Genomic DNA, 13,219 nt, shown 5'->3' on the forward strand with positions numbered 1-13,219 from the left:
TGAGAGTGGAAGGACTTCTCCCCACTCCAAGATGGCGCTCACAACCGGCGCGCTGATGCTGTAGAGCCCCCGAGTCCCTTCTAACCCACAAATGTGGGAATGTGGCGAATTATGGTGCGGGTAAGACTCCCTTAATTCCCCCTAAGCGGTAGAAAATACAAATTAAAAGCGCGAAGCGCTCGGCGCAATTTAGATAGAACAGTGCAAGGCAAGTAAGCTTTAAAATTCTACAGACAGGGAATAATAAGCGCGCAGCGCTAGAGCAGCGTGGCACTAAACACTAAGTCAAGGTCTGCCTGAACAGGGTAGGAGGTCCTACTTATGATACCTCCTCCTCCAATGCGTGGGTCCTGTCAGGGCGAGTGTCTCTCCCTCACCAAGATGGCGCTGAGAGTGGAAGGACTTCTCCCCACTCCAAGATGGCGCTCACAACCGGCGCGCTGATGCTGTAGAGCCCCCGAGTCCCTTCTAACCCACAAATGTGGGAATGTGGCGAATTATGGTGCGGGTAAGACTCCCTTAATTCCCCCTAAGCGGTAGAAAATACAAATTAAAAGCGCGAAGCGCTCGGCGCAATTTAGATAAAACAGTGCAAGGCAAGTAAGCTTTAAAATTCTACAGACAGGGAATAATAAGCGCGCAGCGCTAGAGCAGCGTGGCACTAAACACTAAGTCAAGGTCTGCCTGAACAGGGTAGGAGGTCCTACTTATGATACCTCCTCCTCCAATGCGTGGGTCCTGTCAGGGCGAGTGTCTCTCCCTCACCAAGATGGCGCTGAGAGTGGAAGGACTTCTCCCCACTCCAAGATGGCGCTCACAACCGGCGCGCTGATGCTGTAGAGCCCCCGAGTCCCTTCTAACCCACAAATGTGGGAATGTGGCGAATTATGGTGCGGGTAAGACTCCCTTAATTCCCCCTAAGCGGTAGAAAATACAAATTAAAAGCGCGAAGCGCTCGGCGCAATTTAGATAAAACAGTGCAAGGCAAGTAAGCTTTAAAATTCTACAGACAGGGAATAATAAGCGCGCAGCGCTAGAGCAGCGTGGCACTAAACACTAAGTCAAGGTCTAAATCAATAATCCTTTTTGACACTATAAGAACTGGCTTTAACAGAACTGAAGACTGGACCACTCTTGTTAAGAACACAATCATGAATGTGTAATATGCTTGTAAGGGGCTCCTTGCAAGCTCTCCTCTCCAAAAAATCCCCTCGGGTTGTAATCTGTTATTTACTGAACCAAAGGTTATAATTATTCCTCAAAAACCACCTTGGGTTTGAATCTGTTAGTTAATGTACCCTAGGAGGTATTAATTGTCACATACAGACCATGAAGGCATTTCGGTAAAGGTTTTACATTCCTTTGTAGGTCTTAGTTATTTACAAGTTGCCGTCTCGTAACAATTTTTAAAAAAAAATAATAATTGTATATAATGTAAATATGTTTTTTTTAATACACAGTTTGAAAATAGATGGACACATCGGCACACTTGGCGCTAATTCGGGTGATGGGCCCCCTCACAGATCTTTTATCTTTCTCTTCGACCCATTTTCCATCTTCTGCAACCCAACTGTGGCATTCCCTTACTTGCCAAAGATGGTGGCTCATAGTACCAGCAGGACCTTAGTCCCTTCTCATCTTCTACAACTCCTGCCATGTTTCCCTTACTCACCCAACATGGCGGCGCCCCAGTGCCATCTAGACCACAGTCCCTTCTCTGTTTCCAGAGACCATTCCTATCCAAAATGGCCACCACATTGGCGTGGTTTAAAACCAGCTCGGTCCAACAACCGTGGGTTCCTGCCATTGTGCACCTGAACCGATTTGCACATTGTTGCAATCTGCAACCGAGACTCCTTTGAGGTAAGACCAACTTATCTGTATCCTTTCCATCCTATGACCCATCCGCCAGTGGATATTCGCCCGAACCACCTCCCACACCACCCCTCATTAGCTGCCTTTTTCTCCCCATCTCCCCAGCGAGGACGCGCTAAATTAGCACCATCGCCACACCCGGACCCTGCTTCCACTCCACCGAGAAGTTGTGACCCCTACCGATGCATCCTCGTACAGAGCTACGGACCCTTGGAGCCCCTCCAAGAACCCGAATCTCGACGGAAAGGTAAAGGCTATCTGCCGTGCGCACTCTGCCACTTCCTTGCCCTATGCCTTCTATTCCTCACCCATTTTTCTTCCTTCAACAGCAATTGCGTGCCGCTCAAAGATTCGGGTTTGTGACAATTATTAATCACGGAAGTATCGACACTCCTGACCAAATTGTGGTAAGACCGCATTTCACATCTGCCACATCTGAGTGGCTGTCACATAGACTTCGGTATTAACTGCACTTTATCCAGCCTTAGCGGTTAACAACTCGCCACCAACCGGCCCGATTTTTTCGCCTCCCGTAACTTTCGATCACTCGTCGAGAATGACCCTTAGTTATTTTATTTTATTTCAGTTGATGTCATTCTCTTGATAACTCACGAACAAACACCACGTAACACAAGGCACCACTATAAATATACTTTTCAAACAATCACTTCTGTCCAGTCTTCCCCACACACACGTTAGCCGTCGATGTTAGTGTGCAACAGCAATCTATATGAAGTCACTGAGATAAACCAATGCTCATGATCGCCTGGAGTCACTAAGTCACCAATTTATGCACGAATAGAAGATAATTGTTGACATGCTGAAATCAGACCCTTTCATCAATTCTGACGGGTCAATGTTCACTCTCTTTTTCCCTGTTCCTTATTCCCACAGGCTTCATTGTTTGACACCAGGCAATTGTAAATTCTAGTCCTGATGATGATCCCTCTAATTTATGAGCATGGGATCGAAACGTCGTCGACTTTTTAAATAGTACCATAAATGTCCATTGTGTATAATTATTGCGGATACTATTTAGTAGAGCTTGGTGTACCATACATCTGAGTGCAAGCCACCTTGGCTCTAAAGTTTTTGTCTGTTACTTTGTTTGTCTGCACTGCTCCTTACTTTGTTTTCCCATACGTCCCTCCTAAATGTTAGGTACAGGACTGTGCCTTGTTATAAATGTTTGTGCGTTCATTCGTGACTCTATTTGAAACATTGTCTAAATAAAATTCCATGTCCGGCTGGGCATTGGAGAAATATATAGTACCCATCATGGTCTATATGAATTTTTCATAAAAATGTCTTGTTTGCTCAGGACCGTTGTTGTCTGAAATAAAACATTGTACATTTTAGATATCAGGTGTGCGCGTGCGCGCTAGTGCTCTCAAGTACCAGAGTCTGGGGGGGGGAAACGAGTCTGGCTCCAGCGGGTACGAGGGAAATGCCGCACGTAGCGCAGATTTTACACGACTCATTAAAAAACGAGTCATGAAGGTGCAATCAGTGAATCTGTAATCGTCATCCATGGAGAAGACATGACCCTCAGGGAACAGATCTCAAATCTTAACTATGTCTAGTGAGAGCAGTGTGTGCTGTATCAGTCCTTCCCCTGTAAGCGGGAACCATCTCGCATTTAGCAACGGTAGAGCGGAGGAATATAGAAGTGTGGCACCCGTACGCTTTATCAGCTTGCTCCATGCCCAAGCGGTGGTGGCCACTGTCTGGATATTGTGTCTGTTGCGCGGAAATCCCCCAGGTAGTACCTCGACCAGTTTCGCTGGGAGAACCAGATCCGCCTTTGGTTTTAAAAAGGGGATACGAGCGTCAGGGTGGAACCAAGCTTGTGCATAGTGGCATTGAGCCACTAAATAATACAGTTGGAAGTCCGGTACGTTGAAACTCCCTCTGTCGTATGGCAGAGTTAGTGTGGATCAGCGAACGCGGGCCGCCTACTGCCCCATATCAGGTGGATCATCATTGTCCGCAGAGTACAAAAAAATCCATTGGATAGGGGCACAGGAATATTATTGAAGAGATACAAACATTTAGGGAGCACCACCATTTTTAATATGGCTACTCTATCAGCAAGAGGCAAGGGTAATCGCAGCCACCTGTCCAGCTGCTCTTCCAGTTTATGGAAGGCCTGTCCTTAGTTGAGGCGTATGATTTGGGTGGTGTCCAGGTGGATATGGATGCCACGATATTTCACCGAGTCCTGACACCATTCCAGCGGATATTCGTAATCCCACCTGGCCACGCCCTCCGTTAGCGGGAATATGATGGACTTATGCCAATTAATGCCTAGACCGGAGAATCTGCCGAAGCGGATAATTTCCCGAATCAGGGGTGCCAGGTTCTGTTGAGGCTCCCGAACATACATGATGGTGTCATCCGCGTACAGCGAGACCAATAGCGGGCCCGGGCGGAACTGTATCCGCCTATGTTATTGGCGCTCTTGGAAGTGCCTGATTAATGAGTCCATAGCTAAAATGAATAAGAGGGGACAGGGGACAGCTCTGTCTGGTTCCCAGTTGTAGACGGAATGGAGTGTATAATGTGCCGTTTAGACGGAGCCGAGCCGAAGGGCCGCTGTACAACAAGGAGACTGTGGCAATGAAGCCAAAGGGTAGGCCCATACGCTGCATCACTTCCAACAAGAATGGCCACTCTAAGGAGTCAAACGCCTTTTCAGCGTCATGCAATACCGCCACCGCCGGTATCTCAGGCTCTGTCCTATGTAACACTGTGAAAAGCGTCCGGAGGTTCAGGGAGGTCGAGCGCCTGGGGACAAAGCCCGCCTGCACCGGGGAAATAATACATTCCATTAGCTGCGAGAGCTTGTTCCAAACACTTTAGCCAGAATTTTATGGTCCAAATTCAATAAGGACAGCGGCCGATAAGAACCGCATTGTTTAGGATCTTTACCTGGCTTCAGAAGCAGGATGATCACGGCCTCACGCATTGTAGGGGGGGAGATTGTTTCTCCAGCGCTTCTGCATAGACCTCAATTAACTGGGGGGCCAAGATGTCCTTATACTACTTATAGAAGTCTCCAGTGAAGCCATCTAACCCTGGGGCAGATGAGCTCCTCAGAGTGTCGATGGCTAATATGACATCGTCAACGGAAATGGGTTCCGCCATGAAGTCCAACATGTATTTCTCCAAAAACACCAGAGCAATTTCGTCCAGGTAGGCAGTTTGGGTTGACCCATTGGGGTCAGCCCTGGAGGTGTAAAGCCTTGTATAATATTCCAAAAACTCATCCCTAATGGCAACAGTGGAGGTAAGATTGGTTCCGGCGGCAGAGTGCAGTTCAGTAATATAATTTTTGCTGTACGGGGGTCTCAACATTTGTGCCAGAACCCAGCAAGGCTGCTCGCCCACCCCATATCTCCTCGCAGTGTGGTATTTCCCCATATATAGAATTTCGCGCTCTGCTGTGTCCCTATAATCAGTCAGCAGAGCTAGCCTCTTGGTCTGTAACGCCGTGTCAGGGAAGGTCGCTAGTTGGATATCTAATGCGGCTATGTCTCGCTCTATGCGGGTCATTGTCTGTCTAAGGTCCTTAAGGACACCGGCCTGTTTGGAGATACATATGCCTATAATAACAGCTTTAAGTCCCTCCCACAGTACCGCCATGGTGGCAACCGTGCCGGTGTTGAGTTTGAAATAGTCTTCGAACGCTTCCCGGACCTCGGACTTGAACAGGTCATCCAGGAGGGCTCTACTAGGGAAGCGCCATTGCCTCTCATACCCCTCAGGTCGGGGGATCAGCAAGTACAAGACAACTGGGGAGTGGTCTGAATAAGTGGAAGGGAGTGTAGTATGTGATCCAAACCAGTCTGTCACCTCAGGAGAGATCAGCTAATAGTCTAGCCTCGATCAGGTTCCGTGTGGGCCAGAGTAATGAGTGTATTTGGTGAGATTGGGATTGCGTTGTCGCCAAATATCAATCAATGTGTGTTGGTCGCAGAGGACCCTCAGGGCGCGCCTAGCTCGGGGCTTGGTGCCTTGGATGTACTGTCTAATGTAGGATGCATTAACAGATTAAAGTCCCCTCCCAAGATCAGTGCATGTGGCAGGTGCTGAATGACCCGGGCGTTCAGGCCGTGGAAAAATTCTGGGGCATCTACATTGGGTGCGTAAACATTTACTACAGTGACTTTGCGGCCATAAAGGCTGCCAGTGATTATCACGTATCTGCCCTCAGGGTCAAGAGTCGCATCTATGAACGTGAAGGGGAGTCTCCTGTGAACCAATACGGCTGTGCCCCTAGCATAGTTACTATAGTTGGCAAATAACCTGTGTGCACCCCAGCTGGTGCCAAACCGGGCCGAGTCTGTAGTGGGGAGGTGCGTTTCTTGCAGGTATCCAATGTCGACCTTGTGTCGAATAAGGTAATTGATCACTTGTCTCCTTTTGCGAGTGTTATTAAGCCCTCTAACATTCTATGACATGAGGGCGATAGCCGAGGGTCCCTGCATATTGCCTAGCCTTGACATGTAAACAGCGTGGAATCGTGGTCAGATAGGAACGTATACTCAACAACAATGTGGTAAGCAATACTAGAGCAAAGTGTAAACAGCAACATTTCCAGTTCGCAAATCCCCCACCCCCCCCCTCCACCCCCCGCACCCAGGACCAAACGAGGCCCCTCTGTAATGCAAAGAACCAAGCACAAAGGATACATCCAGTTACAGTATCTAAACAGTTTGATTCCCATGAACGAATCAACAATGCAATCTATTACATGTAAACCCTCATCCAGTTCCGGAGGTAGAAAAATGCTCCGCACTAGCATCAGATCCGCTGTGTGGCGGGGAGGTAAGAGCGCCCTCCGCCGAAGGCTGAGTGTTCTGGCTCTTGTATGTGTGTCAAAATTCTTGGGCCTCTGCGGGAGTGTCGAATATTCGGGACCTTACGCCAAAATCAACTTTCAGTCTCGCTGGGTATAGCATCCCGTACCTAAGCCCAAGATTAAGCATTGCAGCCTTCACTCCCAGAAATTTCTGTTGTGCCTCCTGTACCATTGGGGTAAAGTCTGGGTAGAAGGACAGCCTCGATCGCTGCCATTCGATTACCCCACATTCTCTTGCTAGCCTCAACGCTGTGTCGTGGTCCCGAAAATGTAGGAGTCTCGCTATGATAAGTCTAGGGGGTAGTCCAGGATGAGGTCTGGGCCCGAGAGATCGGTGGGCTCTCTCCACCACAAAGCCGGGGGTAAAGGCCTTGCTGCCAAACAGGTCGGTGAGTAGCTTTTTGACTAAAAGGTCCATCCGGCCAGTGGACGTCGTCTCCCGGACCCCTATAATACAAACGTTGTTGCGGCGCTCACGTGCTTCCAAGTCCTTCTTCCTAATGGCGACTTCTTTTAGCAGGCACTCCGCCCACTCTAGTCGCTTCAGTGACTGGGCCGTCCCATCCTCCAGGTCTGACACGTGCGCCTCTGCCACGTCTAGCCGGCGATCATGGGCCTAGACTTTGGCGCCCAGTGAAGCGAGTAATTGGTCCAAAGAGTCGAAGTGTGAGTCCAGCGCTTTGAAGCCATCCCTCATTTAGAGCAGCATGGACGCCACCAAGGTCTCCGAGGGTTCTGATGCTTCCGCCATAGGTGTCTTGTTCACCGTCATTGGAGGGAGAGACTCAGCGCCCTCATTTGCTTTGCCAAAGGGGAGGGTACTTTGTTTGGGATCCTTGCGCCCTATGCCTTAGGAAATGACGCCTGTTATGGGAATGGTGAGGCAAATGCGTGATGTTGCTCAGACCAAAGTGGCTAGCGTTCCATGAGCTCCCGTTGGTATGAGGTCTCATTCGTTTGCCACCAGGGAGAAGATATAAAAGGGGGCAGCGGGGGGGGGGGGGACGGTCAAAACGTTCCCAATAATCCAGAAGACAATGTGTGCCCTTGGACGGGCGGGGGTGGGGGGGGGGGAGTAGGGGCGGATTCATTGGCCACTCACGAGTTTGAGGGAGGCACTGGGGCGCCAATCCACCCCGCGTCTCCTGCAGCGTTAGCAGTGTGCTTTTGCAGAGGGGATCAAGTCCTCTGGTCTGTGTCCGCAAGCAGAGTGTGCGCAATCCAATGAGGAGGCCCACAGATGTTCAGTGCTCCGGTAGCGTGAGGCACTACGCCACGGTGTTCTCCTGTTGGGCGCGCACTCCCCCCACCAGTCCCGCACCGCCACCCAGGCCGGGGCCCCAGCCCACGACGGCGGGGGGACCTATCCCCGCGGCCGCCGGTCGCTGAACAATGATCCTCCCAGGGTGGGGCACCAGGCCTGAGCGCAAACCGCGGGACCCTCTTCCAAGGGAGGGCACTCACCGGCCACCGCCTGACTCACCCGATGTCGCTGCTGGGTTCAGATCTGGCCTCGGCAATCACACGCCGCTCCATCGCAGGGCGGGCCCGCCCGGGCGCTCGATGGATCCGCGCTGGCAGGCCCGGCACCTGCACCACACGGCAGTGCTCCGGCGCTGGATGGGACAGAATCATTGTGGGCGTCGCATTCAGGGGAGCGCCCCCTCCGCAGTCTGTTCCGCTGGAGTTAAGAGCGGGATCATCGCATATAGCAGGGGAAATCGCCGCTGGGCCGGCCTGATCATACGAGCTTCACTAGCAGACGGTCATCTTCGCCACCGGCTCGGCCACGCCCCCTAGGAGAGTCATATTTACTGTCCCCAGTGCACATTTCACCCAGCCCTGTGTTTTCCAAATTGCTTTATATTGTACCATACAAAAGTGAAGTATTGGGAAATTGACTGAGGTGGAGCTGGTCTCATATAAGCCTCTCAATGGCTATGGATGAATACCTTCCTTCCCTAGGCCACTACTTCACAAGGAAAGCTGCCACAGAATCGTTGTGCCTCTACTTGAGGAAATCATGGCCATGCTTATGGCCAGCTTGATACCTTTATCTGCTGTGAGAACATGGTTGGTGTTCTGTTCGCCGATTGACAAGGGCATTATAGTCCCCACACTGCACATAATGGTGGACGGAACATAAGCCACGTTGTCACGGAGTACCCTGTGTGGCAAAATTGTAAAGGCTTGACTAGATTGTGCAGTGCATTTTAGGGAACTTATGTATTCAACACAAGGTCCACATTGATTGCCCAAGAGAACCAGAGTAAGTGTAATAAGTCAAAGAAATGTCCAGTGGGACTTATTCACCAACACTTCTACTTGCTTTGAAAGTGTGCAAACTCAATTAGTAATTTGTATCATAACCAATGTTATTGCAAAAGGGTACAGGACGCAATATTGTGTATAATGGTTGTTTTCACATCTTTAGTATTGGTTATGATACAAGTTAGTAATTGAGGTTTCACACTTTCAAAGCAAAAGTAGAAGTGTTGGTGAATGTGTCCAACAGAACATTTGTTTGGCTTATTACTTTAAAGAACTTAGGTAGTATTCCTCAGTATGTTTGCCTTAATTTCAACTATAGATAGGCTCGCTCAGTTTGAGCAATGGGCCCTCGGAAGGCCTACTTAGACACCCCAACTTGCATCCACAAACTGAAAGCTAGAGTTTACATCCAGAGTAATGGAGGTCACATAGGTCGCGGTCATTGACCAGATGCATAGAGGTGATGCTTGAGGAGAAATTCTTTTAGTTGTCTCTTGAAGTTTGTGAAGGAGGGATTAGTCCTGATGTGGGTAGGGAGAGAGTTCCAGATTTTTGGGGCATTCCCTGAGAAATGTGACCATTCCTGCTGCTGGGTTTAGGGTGGTTCTCATGGAGGCTATGTGTGTTTTACCAGTCCCAGTTAGTGTGGTGTTTCCATAGTCAAGTCTGGAGAGAACTAAAGATTGGGTTACAATTTTTAGGTCATGTGGGGTATGAAAGGTTTGATTTTGTTGAGGAGTTTTAGGTTGTAGAGGGCGCCTTTTGCCGTGGAGTTTATTTGGGAGCTCATGTTGAGACTTGAGTCTAGAGAGATCCCTAGAAATTTAGCTGAGATTGCTGGAGTGAGTTTGCAGTTTAGAGAGTCAAGGTTGTTTATCCATTCTTGGATTTGATGGGGTTGTTCGTGATTGGAGAAAACAAGGATTTCGTTTTTTTCTTGGTTGAGTTTGAGGTGGTTGAGTGTTAGCCAATTTTCTACTTTTGATAGGGAGGAGTTGAGTCGGAAGATGTAATTGAGGGAGGATAATTCGAGGTACAGCTGGGTGTCGTCAGCATAGAGGTGGTAGGCGATGTTTGCTTATTTTAGAAAGGCGGTGAGCGGTTTCATGTAAATGTTGAAGAGTGTGGGGGAGAGGACTGAGCATTGGGGACACCTCAAGTTGAGGGGTAAGTGTCGGACATCGAGTTTTTGATTTTTATGAATTGGGAGTGGTTATGCAGAAATGAGGAGAACCATTTTAGGACATTGCCATCTGATCCGATACACTTTTGTAGGGCGTCTAAGAGTAGCTTGTGGTACACTGTGCCAAAAGCAGCTGATAGGTCGAGGACAAGTAGGCAGCATCTGTTAGAGTAAAGGCAGTTGTGAATGTCATCGGTTATGATCAGTGTAGCAGTTTCTGTGCTGCATCCCTTGCTGAACCCGGGTTGTTAGATTCCAGGTGTTGGTTCAGTTGGGCGAGAACACATTTCTCTAGGATTTTAGCTAGGAAAGGAAGGTTGGTGATGGGCCTGAAGTTTTTGAGGTCATTTTGTCAGCATCTGTTTTTTTTAGAAGGGGGGGTGACTTGGCCTTGTTTGAGGCAGTCGGGCATCAGTCCGTTGTTAAGGGAGCTGTTGATGATCTTTGTCCACAGTGGGGTTAGGGTGAGGTTCTTAGCCAGGGAGGTGGGTAGAGGGTCTGCATAGTGGTTGGAGGGTTTGGAGTTGGCAATCACATCGGAAATGTCCTCTTGGGAGAGAGGTTTGAAGTCCTTCCAACACTTGGGGGAAGATGGAGGTCTAGGCTGTGGGCTTATCTTGTTTTGGTGGTTGACAGAAGAGAGGTCTCGTCTTCGGGGATCATGTTGTGAAGTGTGGTTGGGTTAGGTACGGTTATAGGTGAGGATTTGCCGTGTTGGGATGGGGGTGCTGGTCTAGGGAGAGCTCAATGTTGGTGATTTTGTCATTGAACAATGTGGCAGGTTGTTACGCTGAAGTTTGGAGGCAGGGGGGATTGCTTTGGGGGGCTTGAAGGTCTGTTTCTGATGTTGAAAAGTTCTTTGGGGCGGTTTTTACCTTTGTTTACTGCGCTCCGGAAGAAGGAGGCTTTTTCCTTGATTATGTGTTTTTTGTAATTGCTGCGTTCTTTTCTTAGCTGGAGGAGGTTGGTTGTGGATGGGTTTCCTCTTCAGAGTCTCCTAGCAGTTCTAACTTTTCTTCTTTCGGAGATGAGGTCTTTGTTGAGCCAGGCTCTAGAGGGGATGGCGGTGACTCTTTTCCGTTTCAGGCGGCTAGTTGGTCAAGAGCAGTTGTCATTGTCCTGTGTTGAGGTTGTCTGTGGAGGGTGGGAGAAGTAAAGTTATGGTTTCTTCGAGGACAGGGGGGGGATCACATTGAGGTTTCAGCTCCTCTGATGGGTAGTTTGTGTTTTAACTAGGGGAGTTGCAGTTTGATTGATGTTGAATATAATTATGTGGTGGTCTGACTAGTCGATTGGGAGGATGCTATTGATGGTTATTGTTTCGTTTTTGGCTATGATTACATCAAGGGTAGAGCCTTTGTTGTGGGTTTGACCCTTGCAGTGTTTGGTGAGCTCAATTGTGAGAAGGAGTTCATTTAGTGACTGTATAACAGTGTCTTTTTCGTTATTCCAGGGGAGGTTGAAGTCACCTAGGATGATGTTGTCGGTGTTGGCTAGGGAGCAATGTGTAAGTAGGTCTGATATTTGTTCTCTGAATGCAGGAGAATTTCCTGGGGGTGGTAGATGAGATGGCATTTTGATACTTTGTTGTTTTGGCGTGTTATGATGTGTGTTTCGAGGTATTCGAAGGTAGAGGAGTGGGTTTTGAATTCAACTAAATTCATGTTTTTCTCATGGATGATGGCAATGCCGCCACCGCGTTGGTCAATTCTGTCTTTTTTAATGATAGCAAAGCCAGTGGGGAATAGAAGGTCAAGGAGCGTATAGGATGTTTCATTGAGCCAGGTTTCGATGAGGAATGCAATGTCAATGCCGTGATTCAGTATGGTATCAGCCAGCTCTATTGCGTGCTTGACTGCGGATATGCAGTTTATAAGAATGCAGTTTATCTTGCCGCTGTTGGAAAGGTTTTGGGAGGAGGGGGGAGCTTGGGGAATAGTTGTGCGTTGGGAGGGAGGTCTTGTAATCTAAGCTGGTTGTTGGCTCTACCTATTCCGATGATTACTTGCATGTTGGAGGGGGTGTTTGGGTTATTCTTGGGTCGTAGGTTTTAGCGAGAGTCACTGCCTCTCTCAGAGACATCTTAGGATTCGCTATTCTTGGTCTGAGAGATTGGGTGTTGCTAGGGGTGAAGCGCCAGCTGGTCGTATGGTGGTGGGCAGCTGAGGTGGCTCACTGATGCTTATGAGGGAGGGGAGTATTGGGAGTTGGGCGGGGCTTTGGTGTTGAGAAGGATTGTGTTTATGCCCTACGTGATTGTGTTGATTTGGCTATGGAGAAGGGATAGGTTTTCAGTTATGGTTATGAGGTGCTTGGGGGTCATTGGTAAGAGGGTGTGGAGTTGTTTTTCTATAGGTGTGAGGCACAAGTTACTACTTGTGTATTGATATATCTGTAAGAGACATTAGTTAGTGATAGATTCCTTACCTTAGAATATCCCCAGGCGTCAGACTGGATCCGGAAACTTTTGCGTAGCAATACTCCTGCGCGTCTCTAGGCGACGTCCGCAGCTCTGGGTCCGTCGTCGTTAGCGCCGGAATGATGTCGCCGGAGTACTTAGACGCCACCCTCGCGCGCTGACGTCACTTCTGATACACAGCTTTTCCGCGCCAGATACGCAGAGCCATGATAGAACCAACACTGGTGCCATGAAACTAGGGTCCTGAAAGGGGATGACCTTAACCCTAGATATCGGTTCGCAGAACGGGGAGGATGGGTGGGTCGGTAAGGAATCTATCACTAACTAATGTCTCTTATAGATATATCGTTATACAAGTATTAACTTGTGCATCTGAAAGAGACACGTTAGTGATAGATTCCTTACCATAGAAGATACCCCAGCAATACCAACCCCGGTGGTGGGTCTGCGAACCAATAATCACACCAGAAAGTCCTGGAGTACGGAACGGCCAAAGAAGGCATTGATCCGGACTTGACTGTCCAGGCAGTAGTGTCTCGCGAACGTGTGCCGCGAGGCCCACGTAGCTGCCTGACAAATGTCCTGTAAGGGGACTCCTCGGCCCAGG

The 13,219-nt window shown here is 48.9% G+C and overlaps 2 long non-coding RNA genes across 3 annotated transcripts in view; one reads left to right on the plus strand and one right to left on the minus strand.

Moving 5' to 3' along the window:
• The window catches only part of LOC144753826 (uncharacterized), a 194,483-nt gene that overhangs the window by 20,302 nt on the left and 160,962 nt on the right, over window positions 1–13,219 (minus strand). The window lies entirely within an intron of this gene.
• The window catches only part of LOC144753827 (uncharacterized), a 137,866-nt gene continuing 126,397 nt past the window's right edge, over window positions 1,751–13,219 (plus strand). Inside the window, exons 1-2 of the long non-coding RNA XR_013594552.1 lie at window positions 1,751–1,863; window positions 1,981–2,122. This is a non-coding gene — a long non-coding RNA (uncharacterized LOC144753827). The remainder of the gene's footprint in view (window positions 1,864–1,980; window positions 2,123–13,219) is intronic.

Source organism: Lissotriton helveticus, chromosome 5_1 (genome assembly GCF_964261635.1).
Source record: "Lissotriton helveticus chromosome 5_1, aLisHel1.1, whole genome shotgun sequence".
In the NCBI taxonomy this organism is placed as follows: Eukaryota; Metazoa; Chordata; class Amphibia; order Caudata; family Salamandridae; genus Lissotriton; species Lissotriton helveticus.